Here is a 15917-nt window from a genome sequence, read left to right on the forward strand (position 1 = left end):
ACACTTGTTAGTTGAAGATTTTAGTTGGATCAAAACACTAGTTTATTTACTTTTGATAGACTCAAAACATTTTAAAAATAAATAATACTTTAGTTGCTGAATCCAAATATTATAACTCATAAGTTCATAACAAATGCTTTAGTTTTCTGAATCCAAAATTAAATAAAACCAACACCATATCAAAGATGCTAATCCCAAAAATAAGTAAAAAGAAAACACCAATCATATTTCTTGTTCTTCATCTTTATCACCAACAAGCGACAAAAAGATGGAGATTTCTCTTCTTCACCATCAACTTCATCTTCTGCGAATAAGAATAATAGAAGTCACCCCGCAGCAAGCTTTTTCAGGCCAGGCCCGCGGTCCAGCTCCTTCATTGACATCCCTAATCTAATTGACGTACAAGAAAAAATATATGTACAAAGGTATAGACCGACTCCTTAGAGGAATGGAAATATAGATAATCCTAATATGTAAAGTTAACATTATCTCTAATATATTCCTTATCTATATACCTCCTTCAAGTTGGCGATGAATGTCTTAAATGCCTAACTTGGATAGTAGATATGCGGATGTCGGAGCTGGCAGTGATTTTGTAAAAATGTCAGCAGGCTGCTCTTTTGTAGAAATGTGGTCCGTAGTGATCAGCTTGTCTTGTATAGCATATCGAACTTGATGATAATCGCTCTCAATGTACTTAGTTTTTTTTATTTTCATGAAAGACGGGATTGGCCACTATATAGATGGCTGACTTGCTATCGCAGAATCGTTCTCGAAGCTTGTAAAATTTTGTTATAAATGTTGGATTTTTTTCTATACATTATTTGTTGTTTATTTTTACGAATCTATGATTTAAGATTTAGAGCTTAGTATTAAAGCCTTATAGTTTAGAATATATTTAGAGTTTGAAAATGTTTAGGATTTAGAGCATGATAGAAAATTATTATATTTAAATATTTCTTATATTATTTGATAAAAATTACAATATTTTAGTTATAACACATGTCATCACTAGAATGCTTCTTAAAGTTCCTAGATAAATATGTTGGTTCAAGAAACATATATTATATTTCTCATTAAACTAGCCATAAAATTAATTTATAATTTACAGTTAATATATTTTATTCTTTCCTTAAATAAAAGTTAAGAAATTACCTAAAATAGTGATTCATTTATTCTAGAAATTTTTTAAAGATTTAGGGCTTAGTATTAAAGACTTATAGTTTAGAATATACTTAGAGTTTGAAATTTGTTTAGGATTTAGAGTGTGATAGAAAATTATTATATTTAAATATTTCTTATATTCTATTTTTACATTTTATTTTCAGGCTAATCGTGATTCATTTTTTTAAATAGCCATGAAATAAAATTAGTAGCTACTAAGCTACGAAAATCAGTATAACAGTTACAACTTATAAGTTTTGTGGCTGTTTTATAGCTATTTGTGGTAAAAAGAAGTAGCCAAAAATTTTTTATAGCTAATTTGTAACTAAACACCTTTTTTTCTTGTACTTAACCAAAGATGTACCGAGAAATTTCTTAGACGATGATTATCGAAAAAGAATTAAAGGCTTTAGTATTCTCCGATAGTTTAGACTTCCATTGATCGGCGCATGTTACTTTTCCTAAACCTCATCAAAATAAGACAAAAAGCTACGAATTACCAAACTCTATTCCAGTTAACAGCATCTCTCACTCACTCACCCAAGGAGAATCCTATTTCATAATTTACTTTGGAAAATGATTAAAAAAAATTATGAAAACATTTTTGAGTGTATATGATATCTTCTTAAATTTGAATTATATGCATATTTAGAAAATATTACTGAATACATATAATATCTTATTAATATTTAGAAAATAATTCAATGTCTATTTAAAAAATACATTCTTAAAATGTGTATTTATGAAGACTTTCATGAATATATATTTATGAATATTTTACTAAATTTGAATTATATGTATATTTAGTAAGTTATTCTTAAATTTGTATAATATATTCCTATAATTATAGAAAGAGTTTTATGAATTCAGTATGTAATTGTTATTTACCTCTGTAGTGAAATCTAAATTGATCACTTTGACATTTTTGAATTCTTTAGAGAACAAAAACTAAATATTTGTTATTTAGGAGATTTTCCCATTTCTTTTATATAAATATAATTATGTTATATCTAATCTATTAATTTAGGGTCCTGTTTTTATCCACCATCAACAAGTCATAGTAGGACCGTTTAAAATTTTGTTAATATGACATATTTGATTATTTACATTAATAATAAATCAACTATAACATTAATTTTTTTTAATTATAAAAATTCTGTTGAGGAAGAATCTAAAAAAATATTATTTAAAATTTTAAATATTTTATAAAATAACATATTAATTAATTTTGTAACTAGCAATATAATATTGTTTTAAATCAATGTTAAATAAAATTTTATTATAAAAAAGAAAATAAAATTATATACTATTTTTTATAAATTCTATAATTATATTTTGTATCAAATAAAAATAGAAGTGCTATATGAATTAAATATGACAAAATTATATTAAATAGTTAAATAAACAAATTTATTTTCTTAAATGTATCATTTAAATAAATTATCACTTATCATTAAAATATGTTAAAATTCTTAACCTATATAATGTTTTTATACAAATTAAATTTATTGACATAGGTTAAACTTTTATATCTACAACTAGTATATTATATTTTTATTTATTTTGAAACTCTCAAAAATATATTGTTTAAAAATTTTATATACAAAATATAATAGTATATTATAACCTTTAAATTTTAGTAACTAATTTAAAATATTAAGGACAAATCAAATTTTAATTATATTTTTTAATTGTAACAAAATCTATTGTAAAAATTTACAAAATATTACCAAATATTCAAATATTTTTTATAAAATAATATGTTAATGTAGTAACTAAAAAAAATTCAAAATTCATGTAATCTTCCAAACTCAAAAATAATAGTGTATTTTTTTTAAGTTATCTTAAACAAAATATAAATTTTTGAAAATAAATATTCAAACTCAAAATTATAATATTTTAAATTTTACAAAAGATAAAATCATAGATAATAAAGAATAAAGTTTTGAAAGGCACCACGAAAAAACAAACTGTATATGTTGTAAAAATTAAAGCAGTCAAATATTTTGAAATCTTAATTAAAAAATAAAAAAAAACTTAATAACATAACATCCAAAAAATATTCTATATCAATAAAATTTACTAAAATAATATAATAGTTGCTACTATGTATAAAATTTACTAAAATAATAGGGTTATATCATTAAAACAAAAAAAATGTTTTATTTATAAATCCCGTAAAATAATAAAATAATATATGTTAAAGTATGTTTTTTTAAAACACAAAATGTAAATATAAATTATCTTAAACATAATTCTTTTCTATAATATAAACAAATTTTAAAAACGTATAAGTTAAAAAAATATTTTGAAGGAAGTTATCAATTTGATTATTTCATATTGTTATTTTACTGTACATAACTCAAAAATATATTAGTAAGTAGTAAAAATTAATAGCAAAAATAATGCAGAATTCAAAATATAAATAATAATATTATGAAATTATACAATATATAATACCAAAATGGAAATTATATATTTAAAACATTTGTAAAAATATCAAATATATTTATTAAATAAACAAATATCTGCACGGACGTGCGGTTTAAAATCTAGTTATTAATTTAAAACTGACATCAAAATGTCGTTGATGATATCTTAAAATACATTATAACTAGGTGAGATCCCTCATTTTTTGCAAACTACTATATACCCAACGAATTTTAATGTTAGTGTTATATTTATATAAATTATTAAATTAATATTTTTTATTCTTTGGTAGTTTTATTGAACTTTATTTAACTAAATCTTAATTGCCTGTTGGGTAGACTTTCCTTTTCTTCTTTTTTATACACGATTCTTAATGTTGAAAATACAAATTTAAACTTCATTGAGTACACATATTAACTTTCGCGAAGTTTCTTTCAAAATTGTAGAGTGGTGATGTTTGTCTAGTTTTGATTGACTTAAGAAGTTTTTGAATTTTTTTAATGTCAAATTCATATTTTATTTTTATATTAAGTTTACATAATCATGATACAAGGAATTATGAAGCTATTAAGATGGAAACAACCGATATGTATAAAAGACGAAGTTGAGATCACTATAAGTTGTAAGCGGATGAGCTGAGACATTGTTTATTCTCTGGGTGAAACAAAAGTAGGATCTACATTTTTTTACTCCACGTATAGATATCAAATTTTTTTACAATATTCTTCGAACATAATTGATCTGAATCTCATATTCCATGTTTGCTGCATTGTCATCAATAAATCTTTAACTTCAGCTTCGAGTGTAGTACTTAATAAACTTGTTTTTCATGAATCCCAATAAGGAGATTGTCCTTCGTGGTTGCACATTATCTATCCACCTCTTCAGTGTCTTGTATCTTTGTTGAAACCTACATCAAAATAGCATTTAGAAAAGTCTTCAAGAGGGCGTAACTAATGGTTCTCGAGATCTTGATTTGAGATGTACGTCTATTGTTGATCCTATTAGAGGCTGTTTGGTCCAAGTCTTGGAATGCTTCTAAAGATCTTGTACATAACCAATTGTCTTTATGCAAATTGTATGGCCGTATTGGTTTGGAATAAAAAAAAACATAATTGACACTATATTTAAGATATGTGGGAGCAAGTATACCCCCCTTCGTCAAATAATACATGATTGAGCTTGTTTTTTATCAAGCTTACGAACATTAGTTTGATTGCAGTTTACATGGTTTTTATGTTCATCAGAGTTTGAATCTGTCTCCAAAAAAATAAACATTATCATCCTAACATTTTTCCAAATGATCTGAGTTTAGAGATATCTTTATGTAACTATAAGAGCACATAACTTTCGATTCATGAGCTGATGTTAACATGACTAAAACACTATATAACCTATTTTTACCTAAATAAATATAGGGTTTGTTGCAAAAACTACTCAAAATTCAAAGTGAAACACAAAACTAATCCATGATTTTTTTGAAACTTTCATTTGCCATATTCACCCCAAAATTTTGGAATATTCACAAAAATGCTATTACGTTTTTTTCCAAAAATGAGCATTTTACTCTACCATCCTTATCTTCCTCAAGTATTACAATATTGTCATTGTCATCAATACACCAATCACCCTGAACGACCAATTTGAACCTCTTAATGCACCTAAAAATCGTTTTCCACTCTTCCTATCTCATTTTTTATGCACGAAAACAACATCTCTTTCACTTCTCGCTTTATTCATCCAAAAAACCCAAGATTTTGATTCTAAAGTTTTTAAGGTTCATAGAGCCATTCATGCTCAAGATTCTTGGTCATTAACAAGTGGGTCACTTTCGTGTTGAACTTCTGTGTGCTTGGAGAAACTAAGCAAGTTATCTTACTGGTTGAATGTATGAAATCAATTGTTTCCAGATATGTTCGCCAGAAGACTTCCGTATAAGTATTTTGGTCGTAGAAGACTTATACGAAAGTATTCTGGTCAATGCAGGTTAGTTTTGAAATTTACATTATGTATGTTTCTTAGAGACGGCTTCCCTGGAAGTCTTCCAACTTTTTTTTGTTAACAAAAAAATCTCGAAAATACACGTAAGTCTTCTCAGATAAGAATGTTAGTTTTGCAATTGACCGAATTGTGTCAGAAATTTGACTCTTTCTAGAAGACTTACATGGCAGTCTTCTTAATTGTCGGTGGAAGTCGTCTCACTGTTGGTGGAAGTCATCTCATTGTCGGTGAAAGTCGTCTCAGGTTATTTTTGCAATTGAAAAATAAAACTTAACTATCTGATTTTATTTAGAAGACTTCCACGTAAATCTTTCGAGAGAAGACTTACACGGAAGCCCTCCAGAGTTGTATTCCGAGATTCTGGTCAAACCTTTGGTTATCACAGAAGACTTTCGCGTAAGTCTTCTGCTGGAAGACTTTTAGTTAAAATTAAATATTAAAGTTTTATTTTTCAATTGCAAAAATAACCCGAGGCGACTTACATGGAAGTCTTCTAGCAAAAATAAAATATTGTTTTATTTTTCTGGTGGAAGACTTCTATGTAAGTCTTGTAGAAAAATTCAAATTTCTGACACAATTCGATCAATTGCAAAACTAACATGTTTATCTCAGAAAACTAACATGTAAGTCTTCTTTGGTATTTTCGAGAATTTTTCAAAAAAAAAAGTAAGCCAATATTTACAAAGTAAGACTTCCAAAGAAGTCTGCTGTAGAGTAGACTTCCGTGGAAGTCTTCTACTTTAATGTCTATTAATCTTTCACTTTCTATAAAACTATAAATACTTTTTATCATTTTTTTGTCAACTCATGTATTCATAACTTAATTGGTTTTAATTATGAGGTTACCACCGTTCATGTGTATTAATGTTTCTAGCTAATTCTAGAAGATTTCTCGGGAAGTCTTCTCGGTTTAAGTTTTTTGTAAAACTTGTATTATCAACTTCAAGATATATTTTTAACTTTTAAAAGTGGAAAGTAACTTCAAAAATATCAAGTCACATGGTTTAATGTATCTTCTTAGATCATAAGATATACTTTTTTAACTTTCATGAAATTTAAAATTTCAATTTCACTTAAAATTTCAATTTTAATTTAATTTTCCGCTTAAATTTTAATTTCCCGCTTAAATTTCCCGTTTATATTTTAATTTCCCTCTTTAAATTTAAGTCTTAAAATAAATCTAGAAGATTTCCCAGAAGTCTTCCGGAAGACTTCCTAGAAGACTTCTAATGAAACTATTATATGTTTGAACTTATATGTAATGTTTGATCTTTTGTGAATTTGACTAAATTTTCTTGAGTAGTTTTCTCCCTTAGTTGTAGTAAGTTTGACTTTTTTTGTGTTATTATGTTTTGCTATTGAAGTTGTATCAATAACGTTTGGCAAGATAATATTGTAGACATGAACTTATTTACCAAAACAATTTCATTAATATCTCTTCAGATTTACAAAAGAATTCACAACTAAAAGAGTATACCTACAAATCACAAGACAAACCATAAACAAAACTATTATAGATCATTCCTCCACAAAGACAAACTTGGACTCTACTTGACATCAGAGAAGACTCTACAAGAAAATCTTCCGGTGCATTAAATGTTAGAAGATTTCCCTAGAATTCTTCCAAGTCCGTCTCAGATCTGAAAAATCCGCATATCCAAAAGTATTCAAATAGTTTCAAAACATAGAAAATCTTCAAAAATATGGTAAGAGCTTAAAACAACCAAAATAGTTTTCAAAAAGTAAAATCTTTAAGCAACAAGAGGTTACCAAATATAAAAAATATATGATTTTTTATAGAACTACCTTTAAAGGATTGGAAGATGAGAACGATGTAATGAAAAATGATGAATTATTGAGAAAAAAACATGAGACAAAAAATAGTAAATTGATATAAAGTTTGATTTTTTCAAGTTCTAAGAGATTGGAGAGAGGTCGGAGAGTTTTAGTTTTGGAAAAAGGTAAGAGATTTAAGCAACTAGAAGTTACTAAATGAAGAAAATCACACATAGAAACTTATCAAAACACTCAGATCTGTTATGAAAGAGAAGAAATAGGAGAAGACTCTGCCAGAAGTCTTCTAGAAGATTTTCAGGAAGTCTTCTAGAAGACTCTCGGTGCGTTAAATGCAAAAGTCTTCTAGAAGACTCTCAGTGCGTTAAATGCAAGAAGACTTCCGAGAAGACTTCCAAAGAAGTGTTCCAAATCGGTCTCAGATCTAAAAAACTTGTATATCCAAAAGCATTCAAATGGCTACAAACATTGGAAAGCTTGAAAAATAAGTTAAGAACGTAAAAAAACCAAAATAATTTTCAAAAGATAAGATCTTTAAGCAACACGAGGTTACCAGATGAAAAATATGATAAATTGATATAAAGTTTGGTGTTTTTAAGTTCAAAGCGATTAGAGAGAGGTTGAAGAGTTTTAGAATGACAAACATTACATTTTTGTTGCAAGATTTGTAACAAGCTTTAATCTCAAAATAACTAACTAACTAGAAACAAACACTTCATAAAACTTAAAATCAACTTTATAAAAGTGTTTAATATACACAAAACTAAACACATATAAGTCAAAAATTATTTTTTCAAAAAATGGTTAAGCTTCCAAAATTTAACCCTAAGAATACATAAAATACTAAAACATATGTTACCAAACCATTAACCAAAGAATACCAAGACACACTATATTCACTCATCTATGTTGAAAACAATTCAGTTTTGCTAGATTTTAATTTATATCATTTACAAATGGTTATAATTACATGATTTCAATTTACCATCAAAATATTTTTTATAAAATTTATAAATTATTTTTAAGATCTACTATATGGGAAGACTTACAAAACGTCAGAAGACTTACAAACCCTCTGAAGACTTCACGGGGTTATATTCACAAAAAATGAATTCTGGTTTTTTTGTTTGGTCATAAAGGGTTGGTTGTAATTTCATTAGTATTTTGGATTACTTTTGCATTTGAATCAAGTTTTGGTACACTTTTAGGACTAAAATCAAATTTTGAATCATATTTGGCAAATTTCCTATAAATATATATTAATATTTTAATTGCATGTGATAAAAAGTTGCTTTTTAAATAATAATAACTGAAATCATACAAAATCATATAAAATCAAAACTGTTATTATTAAAATATATAAATATTATGAAAAATATTTATTAAAATTATTAAACTATTGATTATTCCTAAATAATGGAGAAACTAACAAATAAACAACACTAATTCTTAAATAATATTATAAAATAATATATATTTTAATGGTATGCAAAGAAAAAAATTCCCTTTTAAATAATAATAATTTAAGATAATATCAAATATTTATTTGGATTATACCTTATGATAATCATAAATATTTTCGAAACTTTTTATTATTAAATTATATAAATATTATAAACTATTTATTAAAATTATTAGTATGATTGGTTATTACAAAAATCATGGAGAAGCTAACAAGTAAGCAAAATCAGTTCTCAAATAACAATATAGATAATTGATCATAGCGAAAAAGAGGGAGGCAGAAAGCGCTCTGATAGCTCTTTCTTGCCTTTCGAGCAGATGCTAACTGATTGTGGGATGCTGGAATTTCCATTTACTGGGAATAAACTTTCCTGGGTTGGAAAAAGATCAGGAGGAACAATTGTTAGATGCAGATTAGATAGAGCTGTGGGAAATGATGATTGGCATGAAAAGTTCCCTCATTCAGCTGTCAAGTATCTCAGGCTCTGGGGTTCTGATCATCGTCCGGTCCTAGCAGATGTTCTCACGAAACCAGTAAGGAGGAAAAAGAAGTTTAAATTTAACAAGCGTTGGTTGGACAATGAGGAGCTGAGGCAAGTTATTCTGGAAGGATGGAAGTCTGAGGATCTCCCTCCTGGAGCAAATATAATGGAACTTATTGCTAGCTGTCGGAAAGCTTTGAGCCAATGGAGGAGGCAAAACAATGTGAACTCAGAAAAGTTAGTGGAAGAGCTTAAGGAAAAGGTAGAGGGCCTTTATGCGGATGATGATGCTACTTCTGAGGAGATATCAGAAGCTCTAAAGGAACTATCTACTGCTCTTAAGGCAGATGAGTTGTTTTGGAGACAGAAAAGTAGGGTCATATGGTTAAGGGAAGGCGACAGGAACTCAAAATACTTTCATGCACTAGTAAAGCAAAGAAGAGCACGTAATAGGATAACTCAGCTCATTGATGAAAATGGAAATGTGGTGGAGGATGAAGAGGGACTAGTAGCCATTGCTACTAGCTATTTTAGGCAAATATTTGAGTCTTCTAACCCAGAGGATATAGCTGAAGCGCTTGAAGAGGTATCGACGACGATTACTGGGGATGTAAACGATACACTTACAGCCCCAGTAACTGAGTGGAGGTCAAATTAGCTCTGTTTGCTATGCATTCAGAGAAAGCTCCAGGACAAGATGGAATGACAGCCCTCTTCTACCAGAAGTTTTGGGATATTGTCAAAGAGGACTTAACTCGTATGGTTAATCAGTTTCTCTTTGAAGGGACAATGGCACAGGGTCTGAATGATACGAATATCTATTTGATCCCTAAGACAACAAAGCCGAATGAAATGACAAAGTTTAGGCCTATTAGTCTTTGCAATGTCAGCTATAAGATAACATCGAAGGTCTTATGCCAAAGATTGAAGAAGGTTATGCCATAGAGGATATCTGAGACCCAGTCAGCCTTTGTTGCTGGAAGACAGATCACAGATAATATCATGATAGCACAGGAAATGTTTCATGCTTTGCGAACGAAACCGGGGGGGGGGGGGGGGGGGGGGGAGTTAAGAGAATGGCCATAAAAACTGATATGAGCAAAGCATATGATAGGATGGAATGGTCATTCATTGAGGCGGTCATGAGAAGATGGGATTCTCGGAGATATGGATTGATTGGATTATGAGATGCATCACTTTGGTTAAGTATAAAGTGCTCATGAATGGTGAGCCAAGGGGAAACATTGTCCCAGAGAGAGGTTTACGCCAAAGAGATCCTTTGTCTCCTTTCATATTTATTCTATGCACGGAAGCGCTCATTAGCCGTCTTAATCACGCAGAGAATCAAGGGAAGATAATGGGGATGCGAGTCGCTCGCGCTAGCCCCTCGGTATCTCACCTTCTCTTTGCTGATGATAGCATTTTCTTCTGTAAGGCAGAACCCCATGAATGTGAAGAAGTTATGAAAGTAGTCAGGACATATGGGAAAGCATGAGGTCAATGCATCAATTTCGATAAATCCTCTTTACTCTTTGGTAAAAGGATTCCAGCGAATGATCGACAACAGATCAAAGATACACTTGGAATTCAAAATGAAGGAGGAATGGGATCCTACTTAGGAATCCCAGAGGATATTAGTGGATCAAAGTGTAAGTTATTTGCTTTCTTAAAAGATAAGCTACTACACATAGTGAATGGTTGGACTGGGAGATGGCTGTCAAAGGGAGGAAAAGAGGTCCTAATCAAATCTATCTTGCTTGCTCTTCCGACTTACGTCATGTCCAGTTTCCTGCTCCCCTTGGAGATATGTGAAAACCTAGCAAGTGCCATTGCACAGTTCTGGTGGAGTTCGAATCCACCAAAGAGAGGAATTCACTGGGCAAAATGGGAGAAAATGTGTGCGCCTAGAGAGGAGGGAGGAATTGGTTTCCGTATGATCCATGAATTCAATCTAGCTCTTCTAGCTAAACAGCTATGGCGACTTGTTCAATTTCTGGATTCATTAGTGGCGAGAGTTCTTCGGGGAAAATATTACCGTCTAAGTTCGCCCTTGCGAACTGGAGCAGTGGATACCCCATCGTATATTTGGACGAGTATTATAGCGGCGAGGAAGCAACTACTATTGGGTATTAGGAGCAAGGTGCATTCCGGATATGAAATTAATGTGTGGGAGGACCCTTGGATTCCTTCGATCCCAGGGAGGCCAGCTCGAGCAAAAGTCCCAGTTGTACATCCCAAGATGACCGTCAGCAGTCTTATTGATTTCGAGTTGAAGGAGTGGGATGCACGATTACTGGAACAATATGTGGATCAAGAAGACATTTTGATGATTCAGAGTCTGGCTAAAGCCCCACTCACCGACGGGATACTTTCCGTTGGAGCTACACCAAAAATGGGCAATATACGTTTAAGTCTGGATATTGGGTTGCTATGAATCTGATGAGAACAGATGAGGCTTTAGAAGTTCTACAACCCAGTATAACTAAACTCCAAGCCTTTGTTTGGACAGTGAATGCGCCACAAAAAATTTGTCATCTTATATGGAAATTAAACTCTGGACAGGTAGCGGTAACAAGGAATCTGAACCGACGCAATATGCGATGTGATAACTACTGCACAAGATGTGGAGAGCCAGAGGAAAATGTTACTTGTGCGATCTTTGAATGCCCACCAGCCTTACATGCGTGGGAACTATCATCTACACCATCGAGTTCTCAAACCTTTCCGGTATCAAGCGTTTATGCTAACATGGATTACCTGTTCTGGAGGAAAAATAATATAATGAAGCCGGAAGATGACAGGGATCCTTATCCTTGGATAATTTGGTACATCTTGGAAGCCAGGAATGATAAGTTGTTCAGAGGTATAGATAGAGACCCATTGGAACTAGTCAGGTATGCAGAGAGTGAGTGCCAAGCTTGGCATAATGCCAAGGAATCTATATCTGCTCCTCTAAAGGGACAGCCCCAAGAAGAAACACATGCCTTAAGGTTGAGTAATATCTGCATGGTGGATGGTTCGTGGACCTCCACAACTCAGTTTAGTGGAATGGGATGGGTCTGGAAGGATAGCACGGGGAAAATTCAACTTATGGGATCAAGGAACTTAACGCGGCGCGAAACACTATTACACTCAGAGCTAGAAGCGTTAAGATGGGCAATGGAGAGTATGATACAACACTCGACCTGTCAAAGTTTTGGGACGGATTGCAAGGAGCTGATTGCAATGATGCGAGAACCAGAAGTGTGGCCAAGGACGAGTGTTGTGTTTTTTTTACTTCAAGATCAGCTATGTACCAAGGACGCAAAATGAGATTGCAGATTCGTTAGCTAGGAATGCACGTTCTTTTCATAGATCTCTATGTTTTATTGGTTGTTCTATTCCGGTCTGGTTACCTAGACCACCTCAAGTTTAATTAATAGAATAGCTGTTTGCTGACAAAAAAAAAAAAATAATATAGATAAATTAATATGTAAACTGTATTTTATTTTCTATAAATATAATATATCAACACGTTCTTGATAAAGTACATTTTATTTTTGTTCTGAATAACGACTATTACCTTCATAAAAGGAATTAATTAGTGAGAAAATATGATTGTGAGAATCAAAATTCACACTGTTGATCTCAATAAACGGAGGAAGCCCTTAATTTTTTTTGAGGTCTCAGAATTCTGTTAAGCCAATGAAAAGTGATCAAATTGCAAAAAACAAACGAAGTAAAATAAATTGAAACAAAGAGCAAAGTATGAATGCTCTTATTTTGAATCCACATATAAGCATTACAGCAGATGAATAGCCTCGGCTGCAAAAGCTATCAGTGTGTCCTCTAGTTCTAACAACCTAAGACCTTAAGACCTAGTTGAGTCGCAGCTCAATAATGAAATCAAAAAATTTCTAAATTGCTCTAGGTTCTAAGTTAGCTCTGAATTTTTTTGTCTCCCTGTGCCCCTCGCCTTGGCTCTTCTGCCTTCAAGTCGGCCGTCCTTTCTTTTCTGCCCCTGATTAGAGTATATCTCTTTGCGGAAATTTTCCTTATCACCTCGATCTTCATGTTTATTTTGGAAGTTTTGCATTTATCTTCTTTTCCATTTATCTTCCACCAAAATTTGAATAAACCATCATTATTCTTTGGGCCTATTCTTGCTTTAATTGTAAGTGGGATTTTCTCATGTTTCAAACCTTCTCAAGGCGTTTTCGACTTAAACGTTTTTACGATTATTTTTGGAGAAATTACAGATTTATACGATGTTTATTCCCGTATCGTTGGTCCTATGGGATGATGTAAACCAATCATATAACCGAGACAACAATGGTGTTAAGTTAACCATTATCGCTTATACAATTGATTCAAACTTTTACGAGAAAATAAGTCTTTGTTATTTTTATCGTAAAATCTCAAGGGAAAAACTCCAATTGAGACAAAATGAGAGACATTTCGATCGAGACTCAAAGGAGAACACACTGAAAGTATCACTATACGCCAGAGAGCCAATGAGGGCGATGAGAGCACTCTATGAGGGTGATGAGAGCTTGTGCAACCTATGTGGGCGATTAGAAAGTGTGAGAAGCTATGAGGGCTATTAGAGCTTGTGTGAGCTATGAGAAGCTCTGAGGGCAATCAGAGCTTGTGTGAGCTATGTGGGCGATTAGAGATGGCTATCTGGGCGATTAGAGAGTGTGAGAAGTTATGTAGACGATTAGAGAATATGAAGAAGCTATGTGGGCGATGAGAAGAGATGAGGAAGGCTATGTGGGCGATAAGAGCTCATGGGAGCATGTATGAGGGCGATTGGAGACCACTGGCTCCTCTCTCTCGCTCGCAATACCTTCGTTGGTTGCTTATGTGAACTTTCGGAACTACTGGTTTGTTTTATGTAAGTTTTTTTCCGTATGGATGTCATGAAAGTTGTCTTGCGGAAAGCTCCCTCATAGATTTCCATGTAAGGTTGTTCCGTGGAAACTTTCCGAAATTTTTTTACGCAAGATTGTTTCGTAAAACTTGTAAATTATCATAAGACCTTTCGTAAGAACTTTTTTCTATTGTTTATGTTCAAATAATATTTTCTCAGACATTTTTAGCCGTTAATTTCGCCGTGGCTGATTTTGATCCCAACAATGATTTTGCGTAACCAACATACATTTATAGATTATAACATGTACGATGAACAATTCATAATTAAAACAAACGAAATATATAAAATGTTACTTTCTTTTAGTATATAAAATTATAACAGAAATGACGGAGATAGCTTCTCTGCACAGAAGATTCTAAAATTTCAAGATCACACACATACAAAGACGCAAAAAAATGGACGGCAGACTCCGTAGCCAAGATTTCCGGGCTCTTCATAGAAGTGTAGTTTTTGTTGGTTATTCTATTCGGTTTGGATTTCCAGACTAAATCTTGTTTGAAATAGCCCGGCGTCGGCGACGGTCCGGTTTCCCACATGGTTATCCTTTTCTATATCTTGTGTATATTGGGTCTTTGTTGGTTTGTTTAGTAGATCTCAAAAGCAGATCTTTGTATAGAGTTGGTGAGTGGCTTAGTGGTTCCGGTGCTGTCTGTGATAGCTTTTCAGATTTTTAATCTGAAGCAAACAAATACGGTTTGGATTAATTTGAGAGAGATCAATTGAGCTTATTACAATTTCATCATACTGAACCTAGATAGATTTGTTATTTTTGCTCCCACATTTTGAAACCTATAGGTTAAGACTCAAGGACGGAGGCAGCTTAAGAGGAGGGGGTCACCTGACCCCACATATATAATTACTTTCTTTTAAGTACAATTTATATTGACTCCACTAAAAGTTAAATTTGACCCCACATATATAATTACTAAACAAAAAAGATAAAATTTAATTATACAACTAAAATATTTATATTTTTTGCATTAAAACTTTGGATTTATATTATTTTAAATCTCATTTTCCTATAATTACACTTTGGATTTATATTATTTTAAATCTCATTTTCCTATAGTTACCAAAAAAATATAAAATCACTAAACACGTTGTGTTATTTTAAACCCAAATTGTATTAGGTCCAACTAATTTATAATATATAAACATTAAAAAGTAAACTTAAAAGGAAAAAAATTTGTTCTTGTTCCTCACAAACCGCCAGACGACGGCGAACTCCCACCTCGTGTTCCGCAATTATTTTTTTTAGTTAAAGTTCAGATTAGTTTTCTATATATTTTTTGACAATGAAACTGTTATAAAAAAGTTTCTAACCTATGAGTATGCGTAGAGTGGAAAAGTTATAGCCGTATGGTTTGGTTTGAGAAACAAAGAACACTCTAAACAGAAAAAAAACAGCATTGTACAAACATTTATTTGGTTTGAACAAATTCTTTCACATTCAAGAAAAAAAGAGTATGCATAGAGTATATTTGTAGACTTTTGTGGTTTATAAATTATGTTTTTGATTTTTTTTCTCCTACTCCATTACAAAAAGTTTCTTGCTCCATCACCGTTAAGACTTATCTACTGGTCAACTTCCATGGATTGACCATCATGAACTCGAAAATAAAGATTTATAAATTATTTTGACCAATTATAGGAGTGTTTTACTTGTGGTT

The sequence above is a fragment of the Brassica napus genome, chromosome C2, assembly GCF_020379485.1.
Source record: "Brassica napus cultivar Da-Ae chromosome C2, Da-Ae, whole genome shotgun sequence".
Lineage (NCBI taxonomy): Eukaryota > Viridiplantae > Streptophyta > Magnoliopsida > Brassicales > Brassicaceae > Brassica > Brassica napus.